We start from the raw sequence: 24,472 nt of genomic DNA on the forward strand, positions 1-24,472 counted from the left end.
CAGGTGGTTACCATCAATGGTAAGAAAGCTGAGGCTCTTAGAGACACAGGAGCCAGTGTGACTGCAGTGAGGCATCACCTGGTGTCTCAAGAGCAGGTTGTACCCCATGCCTACTGTAGGGTTATCAATGCTGATAATTCAGAGAGTCAGTGTCCGATGGCTCAAGTTCCCTTCGAGTGGGGGGGGGTCTCTGGTACTCTGCAGGTCTGTGTGAGGAACGCCATGCCTGTTGACTGTTTGCTAGGGAATGACTTGGAGGACTCCCCTTGGGAAAAGGTGGAGAAAACGACTCACCTGAAGATGGTGGGTCTACCTGACTGGGCGTGCGTGACCACCCGGTCAATGGCAGCCAGTAGGGGTGATCAAGAAGTCCTGGGACCTGAAGGAGAGGCCCAGGAACCGGCCTTAGGGAGAAGGCGCAGGGGGCGCGGGAAACCGGCCCCTCCTGTTCCCACGGTCCAGGAGGAAGCAGACCTTGAGGGGGATGCCCTGGAGCCTACAGGGGAACAGATTGCTGAACTGGGGGACCTGCCTGAGCTGACCCATTGGCAGCAAGAAGGAGGCCCCTCCAGGGAGGAATTCTGCAAGGAGCAGAAAGAATGCCCTTCTCTCGTGGGTATGCGGCAGCAGGCTGCAGACCAGGCCAATGGTGTTCAGGCCAAAACACATTATGTGTACTGGGAGAATGACCTCCTGTATTCCGAGCCTAAGACTGCTGAACCTGGGTCAGCCCGTGTGCTGGTGGTACCCCAGAAGTTCAGAGCCTTCCTACTGGGACTGGCTCATGATGTGCCGTTAGCAGGACATTTGGGGATGGACAAGACCTATGACAGGCTTGTCACCCACTTTTACTGGCCCCAAATGCACAAGAGCTCAGATGCTCATTGTAGGACCTGTCCAACTTGCCAGGCAAGTGGGAAGAGTGGAGGGAAGAACAAGGCTCCACTCCAACCATTCCCTGTGGTCAGTACTCCATTCCAACGAGTGGGTATTGACATTGTTGGGCCTCTGGACCCCAAGACAGCCATGGGCAACAGGTTCATCCTGGTCTTGGTGGATCATGCCACCCGGTACCCTGAAGCCATCCCTCTGAGGACAGTGACGGCCCCCGTGGTGGGGCGTGCACTAATGGGAATTTTCTCCAGAGTGGGGTTCCCTCTAGAGGTGGTGAGCGACAGAGGGACCAACTTCATATCCAAGTATATGAAGTCCCTTTGGCAAGAGTGTGGTGTGACCTACAAGTTCACCACACCTTACCATCCCCAAGGAAATGGGTTGGTTGAAAGATTCAACCGAACCCTAAAGGGCATGATCATGGGCCTGGAAGGTCCAATGAGGCGTAAGTGGGACGTCCTCTTACCATGCCTGCTCTTTGCATACCGCGAGGTGCCACAGAAGTCTCTAGGGTTCAGCCCCTTTGAGCTGCTGTATGGTCACCCCGTGAGAGGACCACTGAGTTTGGTAAAGGAAGGCTGGGAGCAATCTCCCAGGAAACCTCCCCAGAATGTATATAGCTACATGCTGGCCTTCAGAAACCAAACCAGGCGCTTCAGACAACTTGCTGAGGCAAATCTGGAAGCTAGCCAGGAGGAGATGAAGCGGTGGTACGACCAGAATGCCACTCTGGTAGAGCTTCAGCCTGGACAAGAGGTGTATGTCTTGGCCCCAGTGGAACCCTGTGCACTTCAGGATAAGTGGACAGGCCCATTTGAGGTTGTGGAGCGCAAGAGCTCAGTGACATACTTGGTGGACATGAAGACGCCCAGGAATCCTTTAAGGGTCTTACATGTCAACCGCCTCAAGCCCCACTTGAAAAGGTCCGAAGTGGGCATGCTGTTGGCCACTGATGATGGAATGGAAGAGGAGTCTGAGCCTCTTCCTGACCTCTTAGTGGCCTGTGAGAAAGATGGGTCAGTGGATGGAGTTAACCTCTCACCCACCCTGACCCCTGAGCAACAGGAAGACTGCCGCCAGTTGCTGGGGCAGTTTCCAGACCTGTTCTCCCTGGTTCCTAGTGTCACAGACTGGTGCGTCCATGATGTGGACACAGGAGACAGCTTACCTGTGAAGCATAAGGCTTACAGGGTAACTGACAGGGTCCGGGCCTGCATCAAGGAGGAGGTCTCCAAGATGCTTGCTCTTAGGGTGGTTGAGTCTTCCAGCAGTCCTTGGTCCAGCCCCGTGGTCTTGGTCCCAAAGGCTGCTGCGCCGGGAGCCACACCTGAACTCCGGTTCTGTGTGGACTACAGAGGACTCAATTCAGTCACCAAGACTGACGCGCACCCTATCCCCAGAGCGGACGAGCTCATTGATCGGCTAGGGGCTGCCCGGTTCCTCAGCACGTTTGATTTAACGTCTGGGTACTGGCAGATCGCCTTGACCGATGGGGCAAAGGAGAGGTCCGCATTCTCCACACCAGATGGGCATTTCCAGTTCCGGGTTATGCCATTTGGGATGAAGAATGCCCCTGCCACCTTTCAGAGGTTGGTCAACCAGGTGTTGGTTGGGCTGGATGAGTTCAGTGCCGCCTACCTGGATGACATCGCAGTGTTCAGTGGCACCTGGCCAGAACACCTGCGGCACCTCTGGGAAGTGTTGATGGCCCTGCGCAAGGCAGGCCTCACAATCAAGGCGAGCAAGTGCCAGATTGGGCAGGGTTCCGTGGTGTACTTGGGACACCAAGTGGGGAGTGGCAAGGTGGCACCCTTGCAACCCAAAATTGAGACCATCCTGGCTTGGGAACCCCCCAAGACCCAGACTGCAGTGAGAGCCTTCCTGGGGCTCACTGGGTATTACAGGAGGTTTGTCAAGGGCTATGGCACTATTGTGACCCCCTTGACAGAGCTGACTTCTAAGAAGCAGCCCAGGAATGTGATTTGGACTGACACCTGTCAGAAGGCTTTTGACACCCTGAAGACTGCCATGTGCACGGCACCCGTGCTCCTGGCTCCTGATTTCTCCAAGGAATTCATAGTGCAAACAGACGCTTCAGAGCATGGTGTAGGGGCTGTTCTCTCACAGATGACTGAGGAGGGCTGGGACCACCCTGTAGCCTTCATCAGTAGGAGGTTACTTCCACGGGAAAGTAGGTGGAGTGCAATAGAGCGTGAAGCATTTGCTGTGGTCTGGGCACTGAAGAAGCTAAGACCCTACTTGTTTGGGTCTCACTTCCGGGTTCAGACAGACCACAGGCCCCTCAGATGGTTGATGCAAATGAGGGGTGAGAACCCAAAACTGTTGAGGTGGTCCATCTCCCTACAGGGTATGGACTTTACGGTGGAACACCGCCCTGGCACAGATCACGCCAACGCTGACGGTCTGTCCAGGTTTTTCCGCCTTAGTGATGTGGAACTCCCTGGGGAAGGGTAGTTCCCCCCACATTTCAGCTGGAGGGGACACGTGTTAGACCTGGCACCTTGGCGTGAGTTTCCCTTCCACTTTTTGCTGTTGTGCCTCAGATGTTTTTGCTGGTGTCCGCGACTCAGGGCACTGCGCCACGGCCAATCCGTGCCGCAGTGCAAGTGCTCCCTACTGTAAAGTGTACATGTGATTGATATACCTGATTGGTTCATTGGATTTACTGTCAGTCCCCAGTAAAGTGCACCAGGAGTGCCAGGGCTTGTGAATGCCAATACTGCTAGTGGGCCTGCAGCGCTGGTTGCGCCACCCACAGAAGCAGCCTTAAAATGTGTCTAGGGTCTGCCATTGCAGAACCTGCGTGCAGTCTGGTACTGTCACCCTGGCTGGGCAAGTGCACACACTTGCCAGCCCCTAAACCTTCCCTTAACTTCATATTAGTCACCCCTATGGTAGGCCTGAGGGCAGGGTGCATTGTAAGTGTAAGGTAGAACATGCCCTGATGTGTGTGGCATGTTCTAATAGTGAATTACTGCCAAATTCGTTTTTCACTATTGTAAGGCTACCAGTTCCCTTCTAGGCCAGATGGGCTGCTGGAATTATTACACTCTATAATCCCAGCAGGCTCAGGGAACATGGTAGAAATTCATGTTTAGTATGCCTGAACTCAGAATAATAAAATACTTCTTTTAGTAAAGTTTATTTTAATATCCTGTGTTTGCAAATGCTACTTTTAGAAAGTTAGCATTTGCTTGCCTAACCATTTCAGCCCGCCTCTGCTTGGATGTGGATCTGACTGTCTGGTGTGTGTGAGTGACAGGGCTGGGAGTTGACAGGTAGTGATTAGCAGGAGGACCCCTTAATGGGTGGTGGGAGTTTCCCCTGAATGATGCATCAGGCTGTGCTCTGCCTCCACAATGCTGGCTCCACCCTCCTGGGGAGCGACTGATGACTCAGCCTGCACCTGGCCCAGGAAGGACCGAAGCTTGTCAACAAAGTACTCAGGCCACTCCTGCCCTCTCAATGCCGGCTCCGCCCCCCTGGGGAGCGGCTGATGTGCCTGCCCTCACACTGAATACAGAAGTCATAAGTACCCACAACAAGTACTCAGAGACTGAAGCAGTTATGCAGAGGCCCCCCTGGCCAGTGAGAACAAAAGAAACTGTGTATAAAAGTAGGAGCCCTGCTCCTTGTAAATCAGAATCCTGTTTCACCACGAAGGACCTCTGCCCGACTAGAAGGAGAAGAGACGCTGGGAGAACTGGCCTGCTGCTTGCCTTGCTGAGAAAGGAGAGGAAAAGACTTGATGAGAAAAGACTTTGCTGCTTTGTGCTTAAACATTCTCCAAGGGCTTGACTGAGCTTGCCCCCTGACCTGAGCCACAGGACCATCTGGCTCAACCTGCCTCTGCTCGTCTGCCGGTAATTAACCGGGATATCTACTACTGCCGGAGCTGTGACTTTGGTGCCCCCCAGCCCCTCTCTGAGGCCGTGACCGACTGTGTCTCCTCGTCCCCGCCGAGGAAGAGCTCCGCTCCGTTGAGCCGCTCTCCCCCCGCTGAGGAGATCGCTGTGTTGACCGCCTGGAAGGCTCACTGCTGTGGTGCCCCCCAGCCCCTCCCTGAGGCCGTGACCGACTGTGTCTCCTCGTCCCCGCCGAGGAAGAGCTCCGCTCCGTTGAGCCGCTCTCCCCCCGCTGACGAGATCGCTGTGTTGACCGCCTAAGAGGGCCCGCTGCTGTGCCTCACCCTCCCGCCAGAAATCCCCACCGGACGCAAACAGACCCAGGGGACAGACCTCCGACCTGGACGGACGCCTCGGGTGCCAGCCCCGCTCTGCCTGAGCCGCTGGGCACCTCGCCTTTGTCCCCGGAGGAAAGCCGCCACCGAGACCGTCAACGGGCTCGGGGCCCGCAACGTTTGTTTCTACCCTTGATTTTAGGGTTGCCAGCCTGCCTGCAAGGGCCCAGGAATTGTGAATATCACCCGCGGTGCGAGCCGCCCCTGTTCCGCTGACTCGCGCCGCTCTGTGTGCCTGCCTGCAGCTCCGCGCTGAGAAGAGCGCTCCAGCCCCTCCCGCTGGAATCCTTTAGCTGTCGGGGAGACGAGGCTGCAACCAGAGCCCCTGACCGAGTGACTGGGGCTGCGCTGGGTCCGTGGGCCTCCCCCCCACCTGGACAGCTCTGAGGTCGGTGTTTCCCCCCCGAGGGGGTCCCGCAGACCAGGAGGGCCATCAGCTGTCAGAGACCCGGCCGGGCCGATCGCGTCTCACGCGGGAAGCGTGAGACTTGGCAGGGCGTCGGGATTTCACCCGTCTAAAGCGCACCCGAGTGCAGAAACAAACAAAGAATCAAGAGAACATTGTGGAATACAACTTAAGAGAAGAACAGTGCATTTTTGAACTATAACTAAAAGAGAGCTTGCCTATTTACAACCTGTGGGCATACAGAACCGTTATTTGATCTTGTGATAAGTCTGACCTAAGAGATATATATATTTTACATAAAGAAGCGTATTTTTATATACTCACAGCCTGGTGTCCATTTGTGGGGGGATTGGTATATTTTACTGTGTGTGTGTCTACAAATGCTTAACTGACTAACGCCTGGAGAATCGCCTTGGCTGCTCACGCCACGCACCTAGAGGGTGAGCAAGGGTAATTCTGAAGGGTCATCCTTTGCCCTGACTTAGAGGAGAGGGTCCCTGCTTGTCACAAGTACCTACTTGCGCCAACCAGAGACCCCCAATTCTAACAGTTGCACTGTAGCGATATGATTATCATTTATCTCAAAGACTATCAGTGTTGGCTCTATCCATCAGTATCCATGAGCTGCCTTCAGACTCATGGTGCTTTGGTTCAGTGTCATTGCTGCATTGTCCCTGCACATCACCTCCTCCCCGTACGAGTGTCGTCACAACACTCAGTGCCTTTGTTAGCCTCGAGGCACAGCACAAGGTGCCTGGATTGGACCCCGATTGGCACAGCACAATGCCCTCCGTTAAACAATGAGAAGCCAGACTGTGACTAAAGTGCTACACAAAGTGGTGGTGAATTGTGATCTGTGGAGTTCTAGTGTGAAAAAATGACCCCCCCCTGGACTCAATGCTCAGCATTGTGTACGGTGTGAGGTGAGACCTAGTGCTTCAAACCGTTGTGAGAAGTCCTCGAGGCGGCAGTTGACTAGTGGTGCAGGAAGCACATGTGATATACATGGCTATATGACATGGGGGCAGTCTGGGGCCATACCGATGTTTTCACTTGGTGGTGATATAGTGCACAGGCCATAATTGTGGCAGAGATACGCACCAGTCATAGCAATAGCAGAATGCAAGAGTTTGGTAGGGGGTTTGATAATTGGACCCTCTTGAGGCTGACTGATGATATAACCATAGGCACCATGATGGTGGCTGATGTACCATTTAGTAATGTGGTAGGAAAAATTCCAGTGGGCTGGTGGAGTGTGCAAATCGGTTGAGTAGCGTAACCTGGACATAGGTTCATTTAAAGAAGTAAACCACTGGAGCTATTGAAAGACAACGTGCTTCACCCACTCTTTAAAATAAATCAATTGTGAATTCCTAGGACTTTGAAACAAGACCCATAGTTCCAGGAAATACGAGCCTTCCGGCATCCAATTGATTCAAAGCACCCATGAACAGTTGTTGTGCACATTCTGTCTTGCGCTTAGTAGTTTGTTCTGGTGATGACTAATTGCTGACAGTGGTGTTTCTGTGCGTTGTCACATCTAGCAGGTGTCTTCTCATTATATTGTGCGCTGCAAGTCTGTGCGCCTGTGAAGTCTGCAGTACGCACATGGATACGCAAGGGGGCGCCAGACTCCGCTTCTTGGTTGGTGAGTAGTAACCCTGGGCGTAGCACTATGCTACGCTGGCGTAGTTCGCAAAGTTTGCAAAACTTAGTACTACGCGAGCTGCACGTAGCACAGTGCGAACACGCGCAGCGCAGCGTAGCGCAGTGCAGCGGTAATTTTTTGCTTGTTTGCGGTACTCAACGTCATGTTCGAGACCGCGAGCAAGCAAAATGACATCCTGGCGGGACTCTCAATGTGGGGAGGTCAGGTTTCTCATTGCGAGTGGTCGTGCATGCTCGCGACCGCTCGTGATGAGAAACTACCAGTTCGCATTGAGAAAGCTGCCCCTCGAGTCAAAATCTACTCGAGCAGCAGAAAACTACAGCTCGCACTGTGCAAGATGCCGTTTTCAATGATTGCACAGTGCCGGATGCTTGTAAATGCATCTTGCACAGTGCGAACATGCTAATACGCAGTTCGCGTAGTGCTACGTGAAGTTTGCGTAGTTCGAAGTGCACTTCGCGTAGCTTCACGTAGCGCTACTACGTGAACTGCTCCCAGGGTTAGTGAGGAGGGCTGTCCAACAAAACCCCCAAAATCTGAGTCCTTTAACCCTGCTCAAAGTTTTTTTATGATAACTTTTTCGTTATTTTAAGACAGGGCTTTGTATCGCACTTCCACCATTCTTACCTGTTGCCACGTTTAATGGTATTAGTTAAAAGACGTTGGCAGGCACGAGGGGTGAGTTGGCTTTTCTTGGGCTTATGAATGTTGTCCTCTTTCACTCTAATCAGCGATACCTTAGTTCCATTAATATGGAACCACTGTCTTGTGTCACTTGTTATTGTGCTGCGGACTGCGGGGGTGGGAAGGCATGAACTACGGAGTTACGGGGAGGCAAGAAGGCACAGACTCGAAGGAAAGGGGCCAGTAGCCATGGAAGAATACAAATGACGAAATGACCATTATAAGGAGGGACTAACAAGCCTAACACCAATTGGAAGGCAGCATGTAGGACTGATAAAGACACACGCTAATGAAGAAGATGGGCGGAGAGTGAGCAGAGCTTTTACGGAGCTTCCACTCCATACTGAATACTGCATGCCTCGCAAAGTGAGCAGCACATGCGTGTTGCGGCTAAAGGATCAACCTAAAAATATATATTTAACAATTGCGCATTGCACTTCACTGTATTGCTTGTGATGCTTTGATCGGTGGAATGCGCATTAGCCTCCTAAATGTTTAAAATAAATTGTAGTAGATTTAGGGGGTACTCTGGACGACGACCCATCTCTTGATATGAGCCTTTTAGCTTAAATATCCCTTGCGTTCTTATCCACTCTTGCTTAGCTGAATGTACACTTATTTGAACAGTATTAACCAGAGAATCAGTACATTTTAGGGGTGCGTCGGCACCTTTTGTCCGTCATACAGTGCGTAACGGAACATTTCAGTAACATTCACTACTCATCAAAGCAATATTTCAGTCTTAACATCATTACTAGGCATATTTTGTTTTCTGTATTGGGCATATGTTTCCATTTTTGCGCAGTGTCATTTTGATCAGGCATTCTTTTTAGGTCGAGCATGCTATACTTTAGTATATACCTATATGTTTAGGTACTTTGTGGTCTCTGGAGAGCAGCCCTAGGACTTGTCTGCTTGCAATTAGGGACTTTTTTTTCTGTTCAACTGCCTCTATTTAACTGTCTTCATAGAAAACGATCAGCGGAGGTCAGTAAAATACCAGATTTGCTTTCTGCTGAGAGACTTTGTGTTAGACCTGGCATCATTGGTGTGGGTCTCCCTTCCTCTGTTTGCTTCCTATCTTTTATGTTGGCTGGATTTAGATGCTCTGGGTGCTGTGGCACTGCTAATCAGTGCCACAGCAAGAATGCTCCCTGTGTAAAGATGACTGTATGAATTGGCATAACCATAATGGCTAGGACTGTGCAGCATGTGCCAATAGCGAGTTACCCTCCATTTCACTGTTTACTATTGTTAAATTATCCGTTCTCACAGGCCACAATGGGCAGGCTCAGGATTACAATCCATATTCCTATTTGACCCCAAGAACCTGATAGAGAATTAAAATTTGAAATGTTTAAGCTCAGGACATTGAGCTGCATCTTTTAGTAAGGACCCTGTATATATAACCCATGTTCAAAAATGCCTCTTCTAAAAATGCGGTACTTTCTGGCCTAAGCTTTCCTGTAGGCTTTGCTAGTATGTGTATTGGCTGTCTGGTTTTGGAGCAGCAGGGCCAGCTGGATCAAACCTGGCTGGAGAGAGAGATTGGCATTCAGCGCATGGGGAGGGGTGATTTTTTGATCTGAGCAGGGCCGTGCCTGGCAAGGTGAATGATGGCTCCACCTCCCACTAGGCGCCTGATAGCAGACCCCCTCATCCTGAAAGGTCAGGATGTCGCCTCGTAAACCAAGTGCTCCCCGACCCCACCAAACTGGTCTGGCTGGACTGAGTGATTTGTGACTTTAGAGAACATACAGCCTGATTCATGAAGCGAAATAACGCCCGCAATGGCTGCGAAAACGCAATTGCGGGTGCAAAACACGGAATCGGCATTCAAGTACGAAATAGCGAAATCGCTAAAAAATAATAGCGATCGGAATAGCGATTACGCTGTAATAGTCGCAGACTCCGGGAAGTCGAGCAATAGCGATACGGAAATAGCGACCAACCACGGAATCTGCGAAATCAATAGCGAAACGCAATATTGTCTCAATCGGCATCCATGAAAGAAATACATTAGCGAAAAAGCGCTAAATCGCACGTTTGCGCGGCGCAATTTAAGGACAACTCAAAGCAGGTGGTAACCATAAAAGCCATGATTAACCAAAATTTGAAAAACTGTTAGCCAATCACCAACAGGTCCAGGCCTGACCAATCACACATAAGGACATTCAGCAGCAGCATTAGGCGTTCCACAATGCCTGGGATGTACATGGTGGTGAGGCGGCGAAGGCTACAGCGAGCAGCACGGAGGAGACGCATGAGGCAGGCAAGGATTTACCGGCAGCGGGTCACCTTGCTGGGCCAAACCAGAGAACAGATTTATGCAAAATACAGGCTGAATGGGGAAATGATCACCTGGCTGATACAAGAACTCGACCCCATCATGCAGCACCCAACAAGGCGAAACAATTCTGTGCCCACACATGTGCAGGTATTGTGCAGCCTGCACCTCCTGGCCTCCGGCAGTTTCCAGGGCATAGTAGCTGCTGCTGGGGGGATATCCCAGCCCACCATGTCACGCTGCCTCCACACTTTTGTTGACGCCATGCTCAGCCAGCTCCACCGGCACATCACATTTCCCACGAGCCAACAGGAATTGGACCTGACAAAACTACAATTTTATAATGTTGCCCATTTTCCCCATGTCCTCGGCTGCATAGACTGTACCCACGTCGCCATCTGCCCACCAGCTGGCACGGAGTATATGTACCGCAACAGGAAGTCCTACCACTCCCTCAACATACAGATGGTCTGCAATGCCAAGACCATCATCACTGACATTGTGGCCCAGTACCCAGGGAGTACCCATGACTCCTTCATCTTCAGGCACAGCGGACTCCACACACGACTGATCAGGGGAGAGTTTGGGGAAGGACACCTACTTGGTAAGTACACTTTGTCGACAATGTCACATTGCTATGAAGTAACTGCGCTGCACAGGCAATCAACATCTGCTCCTCTCATTCAGGTGACAGTGGCTACGCCCTACGGGAATACCTCCTGACCCCTTACCTCAACCCTGCCACACCTCAGCAACGCCGCTACAATGTTGCGCACATCCGGACAAGGAACTGTATTGAAAGGACATTTGGCCTGCTCAAGAGCAGGTTCCGTATACTGCACAAGACAGGTGGGGCCATGTATTACAGTCCTGCAGCGTGCTGCCGCATTGTGGCTGTCTGTGCAATGCTTCATAACATTGCAACCAAGCGCCGGATACCAGTTGACATATCAGGCAGTGAATCTGAGGGGGACGACCGGCCACCAGCTCATGCGCACCATGCACGCGGGGAGAACCCAGCTGAAGGCCACAGACGTCGCAACCACATCACAGCTAACAATTTCTAGCCCACCCCCTTCCCCCACCCCACATATCACAATTGCATGCAAAATGTAATGATTACACAAGGCGAATGTGTGCAGCAAAATAAATGTATTTGTTTGATTCACAAGAAAAAAGGGTCATGGTAACAACTATTTACAAAATGCAGTATTCCTGCATACTGCATGAGACGGTTCATGGCAGGCTTAGCTTCAGCCTGCGCCTGTGTCCCTGACACAATGTCATTGGCGCCTCCGGCGCACAATTCCCAGGCGTCTGTGAGGCTCTTCCTCATCCTGGGCAGCTGTACCAGGCGTAGCCCTGGTGCTGCGCCTAGGTTGGGGGGCCTGCGTGGCAGAGTGGCTGCTGACACTCGAGGCACCCTCACTCGCATCGTCTCCCCCCACAATGGCCGGTGGCACAGGTGCATGCAGTGCGGTGACGGCGGTGGTCAAGTGCTCCAGCACCCGGGTAATGTCCTCGCAGCACTGGACCAGTTGGTGCTGCTGGGTCAACGAGCGCCGCGCCAGCTGGGTGGTGGCATTTGCTGACACATAATTGGAGCGACTATAGGTGGACAGCCGGCTCAGCAGCTGGTGGTGGCGCCTGCTTGCAACACTGCGGTGCTTCACCAGCGCTGCAGTATTGTCCTCCATAGCCGCAGTCATGCGGTCCATGGCCGCCGTCATGCGGTCCATCCGCTCGCCGACTCACGCCACATTGCGGCCAATCTTATGCAGCTGGAGCTGGATGGCTCCTTGCTGCTGCGACTGGCGCTGGTGTATTCGGAGCATGCACCGCTCCACGCTCATGCAGGCATGGAGATGCCCATTGCCCCTCCTGCTGTTGGGCCGCTGTGTAGCGGATGTGGCTGGCCCAGATCTTGTTGGACGTGCTGCAGGTGTTGTAGCAGCTGGTGTTGCAGGTGCGGCAGGCACTGGAGGCACATTGGTGGGGGCTCTGGTGTTGGCAGCCGGTGGGCCTGCAGATGTTGCAGCAGGTACGGTGGGGGGCCTGGTCTTGGCAGCCGGTGGGCCTGCAGATGTTGCAGCAGGTACGGTGGGGGGCCTGGTCTTGGCAGCCGGTGGGCCTGCAGATGTTGCAGCAGGTAAGGTGGGGGCTCTGGTCTTGGCAGCCGGTGGGCCTGCAGATGTTGCAGCAGGTAAGGTGGGGGCTCTGGTCTTGGCAGCCGGTGGGCCTGCAGATGTTGCAGCAGGTAAGGTGGGGGCTCTGGTCTTGGCAGCCGGTGGGCCTGCAGATGTTGCAGCAGGTACGGTGGGGGGCCTGGCTGCTGGTGTTTGCGCAGCGGCAGGGGCTGGTGGCTGGGTATCGGGTAGGGATTCCTCCTCCTGGGCCTCCTCATCGATCAGCAGCCTCTCGCTGTCACTGCTATCATCCGCACCTGTGAGGGTAAGTGGATACTCATTAGGTGCATGTGACTGTCAGACGTGCAGATGTTACATGCATGCTGGGTGTCATTCCCTGGATGGCTGTGGATTTGCGCACTTTGGAACCTTTCTGGCCGCATTGTGGTACTACTACATTGTGGACATACTACGTCTCCCACAATGCTTCAGGGCATTTCCTGATGCACAACATAGGCATGACTAAGGGCCAATGAGTGAGCCTATTTGGTCAGGGGCGGTCATAGGGGACAGGGTCGCAGTCGCATGCCACTTACCTTGGGTGTCTTGGGTGGGGCGGGAGGAGTCCAGAGGGGTCACGCCAACACACGCCTCCCTCTCCAAGGTGTCCTCTACCTGGTCCTCCAGGGGGGTGTTGGGTGGGACAGTCGGTCCACCACCTCCGGTGCCTGATGCCTCACCAAGGCGCTCCGCCACCCTCTCCTTGGCATGCCCCCGGAGGTCGTACCACCGCTTTTTCAGCTCCTCCAACGACCTGTCCGCAACGCCCACAGAGTTGACGCTGGAGGCAATCCCCACCCAGATCCTCCGCTTCTCCTGCTCTGGGACCCTCCTTGAGTTGGCACCAAACAGCTGGTCGTGGTTGGCCACCACCCCTTCTATAAGGTTCTCCAGCTCCTGCTCGGAGAACTTTAGTTTGCGCTTGCGGCCAGCGCTGGTGCTGGGGCCAGGGAGAGGTTCGTCGGACATGGCGGTCGCAATTTCAGCAGAATCGGGAGTCGCTAACGGAGGTTTAGCGGCAGCTTTCCGTCGTCAACACTCGAATGATAGCGTCACTGTGGTGTTTGGGGGTGGGATTTGGCTGCTTCCTGGTTGTGATGTCATCACGGTGCTCGGAATGCGTCTTCCCGTTTTCCAGATCCCGCGAGAATGCGACTCGCAATCCCGATCGCACGGGATTGCGAGTCGCAATCACGTGCGATCGGGATTGCGAGTCGCAATCACGTGCGATCGGGATTGCGAGTCGCAATCACGTGCGATCGGGATTGCGAGTCGCAATCCCGATCGCAGGTGGCCGGAAATAGCGATTTTTCTGCGTTTTTTGTAGGTCGCTAACGGCTTTAGCGCCCGCGTGCGAGTCGCTATTTTTTTCCCGAAAAGTACATGAATGCCGTTTTGCGTTTCCTCAATAGCGAGTCGCTATTAATCGCTATTAGGGACACGCAAAACGGCCCGTACATGAATCAGGCTGATAGTCTTTTTAGGTATAAAACACTGCTCTGGAACCTTGTTCAAGGGTGTGTTCCTTCTGGATGTCAAGACGAAACTCTGTCCGAGTGAACAGAAAAAAGGACTTTGAAACTTTCACCAAGCTTGCTGAGAAACTACTCGAGGGCCTGAATCGAGAGCACCTCCTGCTGAAGTCTCAGGGACATTAGACTTCACCCAGTCAGCCTTCGGCATCCCTGTGTGAGGAATTCTACTTGCAGGTGAGGCTTCCGTTGAGTAATCCAGAGCCTCTAGTTCTAGTGTGAGGAGCGCGGACTGGTAACCCTTATTCACTGAATCTGTGTGGGCCGCTGCAGCCAAGAGAGAGTTGTCATCACTGAGAGCCCGCCTTAAATTTGAACCTTCGGAACCTTTGCTGAATCTGTGTGGGCCGCTGCAGCTAAGAGAGAGCTGCTGCTGCTGGGTGCCCGCAATTTTGCCAACTGTGCACCATCGTGAATCCTCCTGTGGGCCGCCGCAGCTAAGAGAGAGCTGCTGCCACTGAGTGCCTGCAACTTTGCCAAATGTGCGCCATCGTGAATCGTCCTGTGGGCCACCGCATCTAAGAGAGTGCTGCTGCCGTTGGGTGCCCGCAACTTTGCCAACTGTGCATCATCGTGAATCATCCCGTGGGCCGCTGCAGCTAAGAGAGAGCTGCTGCCGCTGAGTGCCGCTACTTTGCCAACTGTGCATCATCGTGAATTGTTCTGTGGGCTGCCAAAGCTAAGAGAGAGCTGCTGCCGCTGAGTGCCCACAACTTTGCCAACTCTGCCAATTCTGCATCATTGTGATTTGTCCTGTGGGCCGCCGCAGCTAAGAGAGAGCTGCTGCCGCTGAGTGCCCGCACCTTTGCCAACTTTGCCTCATCGTAATTTGTCCTGTGGGCCGTCGCAGCTAAGGGAGAACTGCTGCCGCTGTGTGCCCGCAACTTGTTGACCATTGTTGAGGATTGTTGCTATTGTGTAGTGAGCTGCTGCAGCTAAGAGAGAGCTGCTGCTGCTGTGAGCCCACAATGGAGCTGCATGACTAGAGTCATCGCCATCACCAGCCTGGGCCGCCGCAGCCGCATGCTGCTGCCGCTGAGAGCCCGCCTGCCCCAGGGTGCCCGAATCATTGTGGGTACAGACAGCGGACCACGGCAGCCAAGACTTGTGGTCGCTGGGAGTCCGCCTGTGACCGTGTCTGCTACGTGCTGAGTCCCCTTCCAACGTAGGTATCTGGTGCGCAACAGGTTGCATAGACCCCGGCCTTGAACTCAGTTAGTGCCATGTTCTGGTGAATTCGTTATTGCCTTTTTACTGATTTACGTGCGTTGTAGCTTGTTAAAATTTTTTGAGAGTCTTGAGTTAAGCTTTAGATAAAGATACTATTTTTCTATACCTACTTGAGTTGTGTCCTTTTGTGGTGTCGCTACTGCCTTATTTTACATGGTCGTAAATGCTTCACACACTGCCTTGAGATAGGCCTAACTGCTTGTGCTACGTTATCACAGGGTTGAGCAGGGGTTGTCAAAGGGGTAGCCCACTTGCCCTGACTTAGGAAGAAGGGTCCCTATTTGGACATTGGCGCCAGCCATTGCCAACTAGAGACTCCAATTTCTTTTTTTCTTTTTCTGGCAACTGCTTCTATTTAACTTTCTTGATAGAAAACGACCAGCAGAGGTCAGTAATATACAAGAATCACTTTAGCATTTTGTAGATTCCTGTCCATCGAAATTGTCTTCCACAAGCACACTTAGACAATAATATTTTTTCCAAATCTTGTATTTTCAGTGATATGACCACCTTTTTATATTAAAAACAGAGCTTTGGATTATACCATTTCCCACTGAAAGGCAATATTTCTCTCCATGTGTTCCCCTACCTGGCATGTCACACAATTTGGTGCTTACTTTCCCTCCATGTTAAAGAACAGTAGATATTTTAGCACCCAGGCTAATGTGCTGCATAGCTAAATACATACAAGGTCCCAAAGGCGAGACCGATTGCGTTGCAAGTGCTTGTTTTCTTACCCAGAACCTTTCGAAATAAGAGTTTGTCCACTTCTTTGCTAGCGCATTGTCAAATTGAAACCTTGGAGAATCAGTGACGGATATTATGTTATCCTTATGCATCAAACTATAAGTCGTCCGTCAAACATGAATTAAGGTACGCATTTATACCTCTTATCAAGACTGTGCGGCCTACACCTTGCACGGCTTCTTTGCCCCATGGTGGGAACTGGAACATGAATACACACTCAGTACACCATTCTCTTTCCCCTTAGGGGTCTGGTTGAGTCGACGTACCTGTGCATTTCCTAATTTTTCTTGCTTTTGACATCATTTGAGATATCCCTATTCCAATCAGCTGGTAAGAATAATTTCCAAAGTTGCATTTTCCTTCAAGTTGTTACCACACTGATCTATGGACGTACTTTCTGCACCTTCAGAATGTATTTATCTGCACCTGTTTTTTCTCTTCTCAAATTTCTGGACTCGATACATTTAGCAAATCCGACACTTGGTACTACAAACTGCACAATATATTTGTTCCTGCTTTAAGGACCACTCTACGGGAATGTTCACCGTGGGTGAAAAGAATGCATCATAATCTCATGGATTCACTTGTCTTTCTTTCTAATCTATGATATTTTCGTGTGGTGAAGGTTTTTTTGGTCCAGTAGTCAGCCATACTTATCATAATAAATATTAAGTGATATTTTCAATCCAGTGTTTTTGTTTAGGGGCCTAGACTAATGTTCTAGATTTTCAGGGTTTCTACAGTCCTACATGTGGCTTTCTTGATGTAGGCGCGCTTGTCACTGAAACACGCATAGCTCTCACAAAGACTTGTGATTGATGTTTGTCATATTTTTATATATATTGTATATTATGTTCCTATTTTCAAGAAAAAGATCTCAAGTCAATAATAAAGTAGATTGATTTTTCCAAAATATCAGTCTTGTGGCCTATTCCTACAGTAAGCATTTACTATTTTATTGTCTATAGCTGCTCAGGGGTGCTATATTTACAATAGTAATTTGCATGCGTTGCGAACAGGTATCATTCACAGGGGGTACCTATTTGTACAGTGACTAACAGAATTTATCACAACAAGGGCGCAAGTTACTATCAGATACATGCATTACGGTAGGATTTTGCGAGTCCTTAATTGCGATTTTTAAGGAATCGCAATTAAGGACTCGCAAAAGCCTATGCATGGAGGGATCACTATAAAAATAGTCAGCTAGATTAATCAAAGTTCCATTTTGCGAGTCTGTAATAGTGATTCATAAGGAATCGCTATTAAGGACTTGCAAAACGGGATTCATGTAGGAATTGCAAAAAATATTGCGATTCCTACATCTTCCTTATTTGCGATTAGCAAATTGCTAATCGCAAATAAGGATGCGATTTCAAGGGTGCCAGGGGTGTCCAAAGGACACCCTGTAGCACCCCTGAAATGCAAATGTAGCCAGATGTTGAGCACACACATGTTCTGAGTTTTCGCTATTTAGCACGAAGTCTGACTTCGTGGTAAATAGCGCCAAAAAACAATGAATTCGCAAAGAGAAAATGGTTAATGAATTGCATTTAAGGAATCTCAAATAGAGATTGCTTAAATGCAATTCCTCGCAAATATGCGATATCGCAATTAGCGATTTTTGCATTTGGGATGATGAATCCCAAATGCAAAAATTGCACTCGCAAAGGGCCAGATTCTCAGAATCTGGCCCTTTGCGAGCCGTTTTCTGCTTGATGAATCTAGCTGAGTGTTTCCTAAACATTCCTTAATTGCGACTCGCAAATTGCGAGTTGCAATTAAGGAATGGCTCCCCATTCATTCCTATGGGCCTGTATGGCCCTTAGGAATGAATGGGAAATTGCACATACAATTTCAAGGGTGCAACGGTGTCAAATGACACCCTGTTGCACACCTGAAATTGTGATGTGCACCCATGTTGCACACACATTTGCCCCAAGGGCATGTGTGTGTGCAACATGAAGAAATTTGCCCTTTTTTATTAGCAAGCTCAATTTGGAACTCAGACAAAAAATTGACATTCCTTTTCATTTATTTGGGCATGAATGGCTTTCTAATGCTTATAGTCGTTCAGACTATAACAACAGACACTTTTTAGAGCTGGGGCCTGCAATTTTCTTTTCTACGTTTTGAAGTCTTTTAGAAATTTGTAGATGTTTATAAAACAATTTAGCTAAAGAAATGTTTTAACACTTTGCGTACCAATGTCTAGTTAGAATGGAAGTACACTTATAGATTACATATGTCGTCCAGTCGGATGAGGAGTGGGTGTTATATTCCATATAGGTACCCTATATAGGCGCAGGTTGTTGTGTTTCTATCTAGGATCCTAATTTGATATTCCCGATTTATGCCCTTATATGGTTATAATAAATAGTATCCTTATAAAGGCCTAAGAATCATATCCAGATTTAGTAATAGCCCATGCAGTCCAAATACAGCAAGGCTACTCCCCTAGACTCCTAGAAAGTACAACGCGTTCTTTAAATAAACCAAGCCTCCAGCAGCCCGCGAAATCCCCCTGTTCTTGTTTTGATTTGTACAAGAACTCCTGGAGTCCAGAAAGAACTGTTAGTTCTTAGTGACGTCTTATGTCCAACCTTACGTCAAACCCGGCAACTTTCAGGTATAAATATACCAACGTTGCCTTAAGCAAACACACGGTGGGTTGGAGCAGAGCGGCTATCTACTTGCCCGGAAGCCCAGCTGATGCGAGAGCCGAAGGAAGCCGCCCCTCCCTTTTGACGCACTGAGAGAGACGCTGTCTTTTTCTCCAGCCGAGAAAATCCAGCTCCGGTGTTTCCAGTCACCCTTGCGGGTTGCTGGGATATCGAGTCCTGAGAGAGAGATACAAGACCTCCTTCATTCTAAGAACCAAGGTACGGGGCTGACTAAACCCTTAAGAGAATTCTTGATTCAGGTCCTTGGCAAAAGCAACTTAACTTAAACTGCAACTTACTTACTCCTTCCCACGTATTAGGCTTAGGTCAGGTACACCGGGGTAGGCGTAGATTAGAAGCACCAGTTGAGGACGTTAGTCAATGTTTTTATGTATGTATATATTTTATCCATTTTAAAGTATCATATGGCTAAGAAATCATATAAATGCTTTTACAGTATTATTTCATAATACTCCTTTTACTGTACGCACTTTACTTAATGATAAGTATTGCAATTGTGGCAATTCATTTCTCTTGCATGAGAAAGAAGACTGCTCAATAAATAACACCTTTTAATGAAAACGCCTGTCTCTCTATTTCTCTGCACTCTGGTGAAACTAAGTATGCACGATGGACAGAGTGAAATAGTTGTCTATTGTTTTCATACGACTCTAGAGATACACTCTTTATTCTGAGGGAGCAAAGTTGTCATGTTATATGGTTGTAAGAAGCTAATCCCTTCTTGTCTATCCAGGGAAGTTAAACTCCTTGTTTACTCGAGAACGTTTCTAGTGACCTCTGAGCTAGCTGGCAAAACTAATTAAGTCTAATATAGTCAGTAGAGACCTAGTCGACCTCAGTCCTACGTCTACACTGCTGTTTATATTATTCCAATGCGCAGAGCCTATTGGGAATATAGGAACTACACTACATGGCGCCCAACGTTTGGTAAGGCGATAATCTAACGCAAGACATTAGAGTAACTCAGTCGTGCTTTTTCACACAGACCCTTTTTCCCGTAAATACTCCAAAAGACGTCTGGAGTGGGTAAAAGGTTAAAATCCGCCAGAACTTAGTAGGAAGAGATTCCTATGTATTAGTTTTTGGTTTAGTCAACGTTGAAGGATACAGTGTTCCAAAATATTGTGCACCTAATCTTTGTTTCCCTTGAAACTTGATCTGCAACAATAACTTTCTGTTAGTAAAAATGACTGAAAGTGAAGACGAAACGGAGAGAGCTAGATTAGCAGCTCAACTCCTAGCAGATGACACAAGTCTCTGAGATGAAGACCCGAATGCTATAATCATTCCGGTAAATGTAAGAAGAACTATAACTAAAAAAGCTATAGAAAATGGAGTATCATCACGAGGTGGTAAAGTAATATTCGTTGTAGAGGCCCATGAATATCGGCAGACAGAGGTATTCTATTCATGGATACATTTTCCAGCAGCACACGCTGTGACACACGAATTACACTACTACAAAATAGGGGAACCTCCGGATGAATACGCTCCTTTCGAGGACGTTGAAATCCCACTAACTTACCAAGAGCACCTGCTCTGGTTTAATGGCGCCCTAAAACATCAAAATCACATCAGCAGGCTCGGTCCACTAGGTAGACCAGGAGCCACGTGGCCGGTTCTAGCCATCTATACACCACATCCAGACATTGAAAAGATGTCAGGTGAAGAACTTTTAGTTAAAATAAAAGAATTAACAAAGGCATATAGAGAATTAGTTCAATTGGCAATGGAGGATATAACATACCTCCAGAAATTGAATGAAACAGAAATAGCAGAACAACCTTTTGAACTTGTCAGAATCATAGAAAAATCCTATGAAGAACTATGTAGAGAAAGTTTGGGTGGGAAACCAGTAAAACCCCAACTACTTGAAAATCCTGAAAACACATTTATTAAAAATAATCTAAATACTCCAAAAAAGAGTTGGGATGGAAATAAACAATCCACTCCCAAAGAAAAACGATTCCAGTCCAGAGGAAGGTCTCCTCAACGGAGAGATAGATCTCCAGAACGAGGTGGCAAGTCTCCCCAGAGGGAGCCCTCTGAGAAAAGATACAACCTTAGAGATAGGGATAAATTAAGAAAACCTGACAGATATCAGATATTGATACACGTCCCTCTCGATCTTTTCAGACTTCCTCACAGAAATCGGAAAGAAGAGGACGGTCAGAACACAAAGAAGAGCACGTCAAGTCCAAAGACAAGGAACCTGCTCATCAAAGTAAAAAATTACAATTTCCAAGAAAGAAGGTAGCCAGTATTAAAATAAAACATGCTGAGGATACTGAGGACACAACTGAAAAACGGAGAGTGGGCCCAGGCAATGCTAGACAGCGCAGCAGAAGGGACCATAGCTCGCAAGATCTTGATGAATCTTCTGGAGACAGTGGACACGAATGAGTACATTCAAGGGGAAACTGCAGACACCAGAGTTACCAAACCTCATAAATTGTACGAAATAACATTACGTATAGAGGGGGACAAGACTAGGAAAGTAAGGGGTCTCTTTTGGGATAACCTTTCGAAAGGCTATGACATCCTGTTAGCTGAGAAAGACTGGCCACCAGAGTTTATCAGGGAGTGCCCTCATGGCGAAGAAATGATTATGCCTGCCTTTTCAAATCACATTCCAATTCATAAAAAATGTACATTTGCAAGAAAATGGGCAGTAACCCAAGCTCCTGCATTATATAAAAACCATGTAGGATGGGATGAGGATTCTCCTCCACACAAAATCCAGTTAAAAAATCAACCCACTGCACAAAGGCAGTACCCAGTTAAACAAGAAGCTAAAAAGCAAGTCAGGGAGATCTTAGATCAACTTGAATATCAGGGGGTGATTGAAACATGCACCTCACAAATGAACAATCCTCTGTTTCCTGTCTCCAAGCCAGACGATTCATATCGTCTAGTTTTGGACTACAGACACCTTAACTCATGTTGCAAAACATGTGCAGTACAAAACTCACACAGTGCAGCACTAATGAATAACATCGTGCGCAAAAAATATAAAACGACATTAGACATATCAAATGGCTTCTTTTGTCAAAACATTGCACCTGAAAGCAGGTATTTGGCTGCTTTCTCAATAATGGGGTCGCAAAAACACTTCTGTCGACTCCCACAGGGATTCAAGAATAGCCCAGGATTATTCTCAGCAAGAGTAACAGAGTTACTACAAATATATGATGATGAGGCATTATCTGATGTCGACGACATCTATCTCACAGATGATGACCTGGAGACACACTTGAAAAGAGTGAACACCATATTACTTGGGTTTGCAGCTGAGGGTTACAAATTCAACTTTAAAAAGTCACGAATTGCCCATCTAACTGTCCTATTTTTAGGATATGAATTATCAAGTGAAGGCAAAAGCCTAGCAGACAACTTCTTAGAGAAGTGTGCTGTACTCCAAGCACCTAAAACGCTGAAGAACTTACAATCAATATTAGGTTACCTGAATTTCGGAAGAACATACATTCTAAATTATGCAGAGAGGGTTAAACCTCTCTATAAATTAATAAAACCTGATTTCGAACCAATCAATTGGACTCAGAAACATACAGAAATTTTAAGATCATTGCAAAAGGACATGTTAGCTAAAACAAAATTGCAAACACGTGAAAACGTACGCAACCTTGTAATCCGAGTCATCCCAGGAAGATGCGGATTCACGTACCTAACCTCTAATGAGGGAGAAACGGTACCAATAGCTTACAAATCACATTTGTACACACAAGCTGAAATGAAATTCAGTTCTACTGAAAAAATTCTAAAAACGGTTCAAACTGCTGTAGCAAACGAAAGAGCCCAAGCCCAAGGCAGAAGAATAACTGTTTTGACAGCAGAATCAGCCCTTGAGGCATTAACAAGCCCACGCAATTTGAATGCTGTGGCATTAGATCCAAAATGGATACAATGGGAAAATTCTCTTGCTGTAGAAGACGTGAAATACTATTTTGCCCCGAAAATGAAAAAACTAGAAAATCTAGAATATGAAGAAGAATATCCTCTGCCAATCGAAATTCTGCCTCTCGAACAATACACATGTGTAATCTACATGGACAGATTTGCACAACACTACGATGTAGAGGAAAAATCCTACAACGCAGCGTGCGCGATTGTTAAAGGTCACTTGCGCTTTGGTAAATTCAGACCAATAGTCACAAAGACTGAATCACTCAGAAACTGTTCAGCTCAGCGAGCTGAAATCAGATCTTTAATGATGGCGCTTGAAAATGCTGATCGCGAATTCCCCACACTAATAGTGTGTGATTCGCGTTTCTGCGTAAAATTTTACAATAATGACATGCAGAACTGGATTCAAAACGGTTACAAAGATGACACAGGTGCCACAATAAAGCATAAAAAGCTCTGGGAACAAGTAGTTCTTTTGCAGAAAGAACTACAAAAGACTCACGTGATACATACACTGAGTCATCGACGTGATGGCGTTCACGTTGCAGGGAATTCATTGGCTAACAGAGCCACAGTGGAAGCGGTCCAACCGGTTTCCGTAGCCACAAAAAAGCGTTCTAAAAAACACATAGACGGAGAAACCATGCTGGCGGTAAAAGCGTCTTTAAAAGGCGATTATGCAGCATTACCTCTCGGCTATCCACTCAGTTATACATACATAACTGATGCAAACTCCGTTCCTTTTGCTCAAATCCCTGGAGTGGGGGAAAGAGTAATTCCAAACACGAACAGGAGAGTCTTTTTAATAGCAGACGCACATATGGGACTGGGTCCAAGGCACCAAGAGATCATGAAATCTCGAAAAAAATTACAATCAGGTGGATGGGGATGAGCCTGCAACATTACAAATTGGCAAAGGATTATCCAGACTGCAACCGAGATCGCAGTCATGAACCAAACAAGACTAGTGCCAGGACACCTCTATTAGAAAGCATAAGGCTATCTATACGCAAAAATCCAGTAGGAGAAATGCGTTCCCATAATTATTAAGACTAGATTCACTTAAAATGCAGACACCAGTGCTCGGCTGACGCCAGAACTGTTATAAAAGATTTGCGAGTCTTTATCGGCACATACGCAATTGGCATGCTACATTCAGACCAGGGTCCTGGGTTTAGCTCTCGAGCTTACAAAGAGGCCATGGCCAGCATGGGCATTGCATTGCGGTACTCTTCTCCCTTTCATCCTGAGGGAAATGCGGTAGTGGAAAGAAAAAACCGGGACATAAAGCAATCTATAACGGCGAGGGTATTAGGTTCGAGTGATGGGTGGGTCAAACATTTAACAAGTGTCCAACGTAGTCTTAACAATATGCCAAGAAATTCTCTAAAAGGTCACACTCCCTACGAACTATTGTTCGGTACTAGAATGCACATTCAGGACTTAGATTGTCATACTTCAGTGGTAGAAGAAAAAGCCTTTGATATCAAAGACCGTTTGGCTGTTTTACAGGACTTAAATGAAACAAGAAGAAGTCTTAGTAACACAAAGTTAAAGCCAACAGCCACTGAAGAGAAACCACCTGTCCCAGCAAGACCTGTATGGATTCTAAAGATTGGGGATCTGGTCAGAAAAAAGATCGCGGTGAAGAAGGAATTTGGGCCTTCTTACAGAAAAGCAGTACCTGTCTTAGCTGTCAGTGGAACAAGATCAGTAGGACTACCGCCCCTTGCTGGTAAAAAGGAGAACCGAGTTGTATCCATCGACCTGGTAAAACCACAATCATGTGGCCAATGATAAGTAGTAGGCCAAGTGGACTCCCAAGAAATAGTAGAAGACCAAATCTTGCTACAATCCAAGAGGTTCAAACTGAGACTAATCACATTTGATAAACCTGCAGTGAATAAAAAAGGACTATGCAACAAAGCCATGGAACTTGTGCCTCTTGAAACCCAAATTGCAACAGTT

The sequence above is a fragment of the Lissotriton helveticus genome, chromosome 6 (genome assembly GCF_964261635.1).
Source record: "Lissotriton helveticus chromosome 6, aLisHel1.1, whole genome shotgun sequence".
Classification (NCBI taxonomy): domain Eukaryota; kingdom Metazoa; phylum Chordata; class Amphibia; order Caudata; family Salamandridae; genus Lissotriton; species Lissotriton helveticus.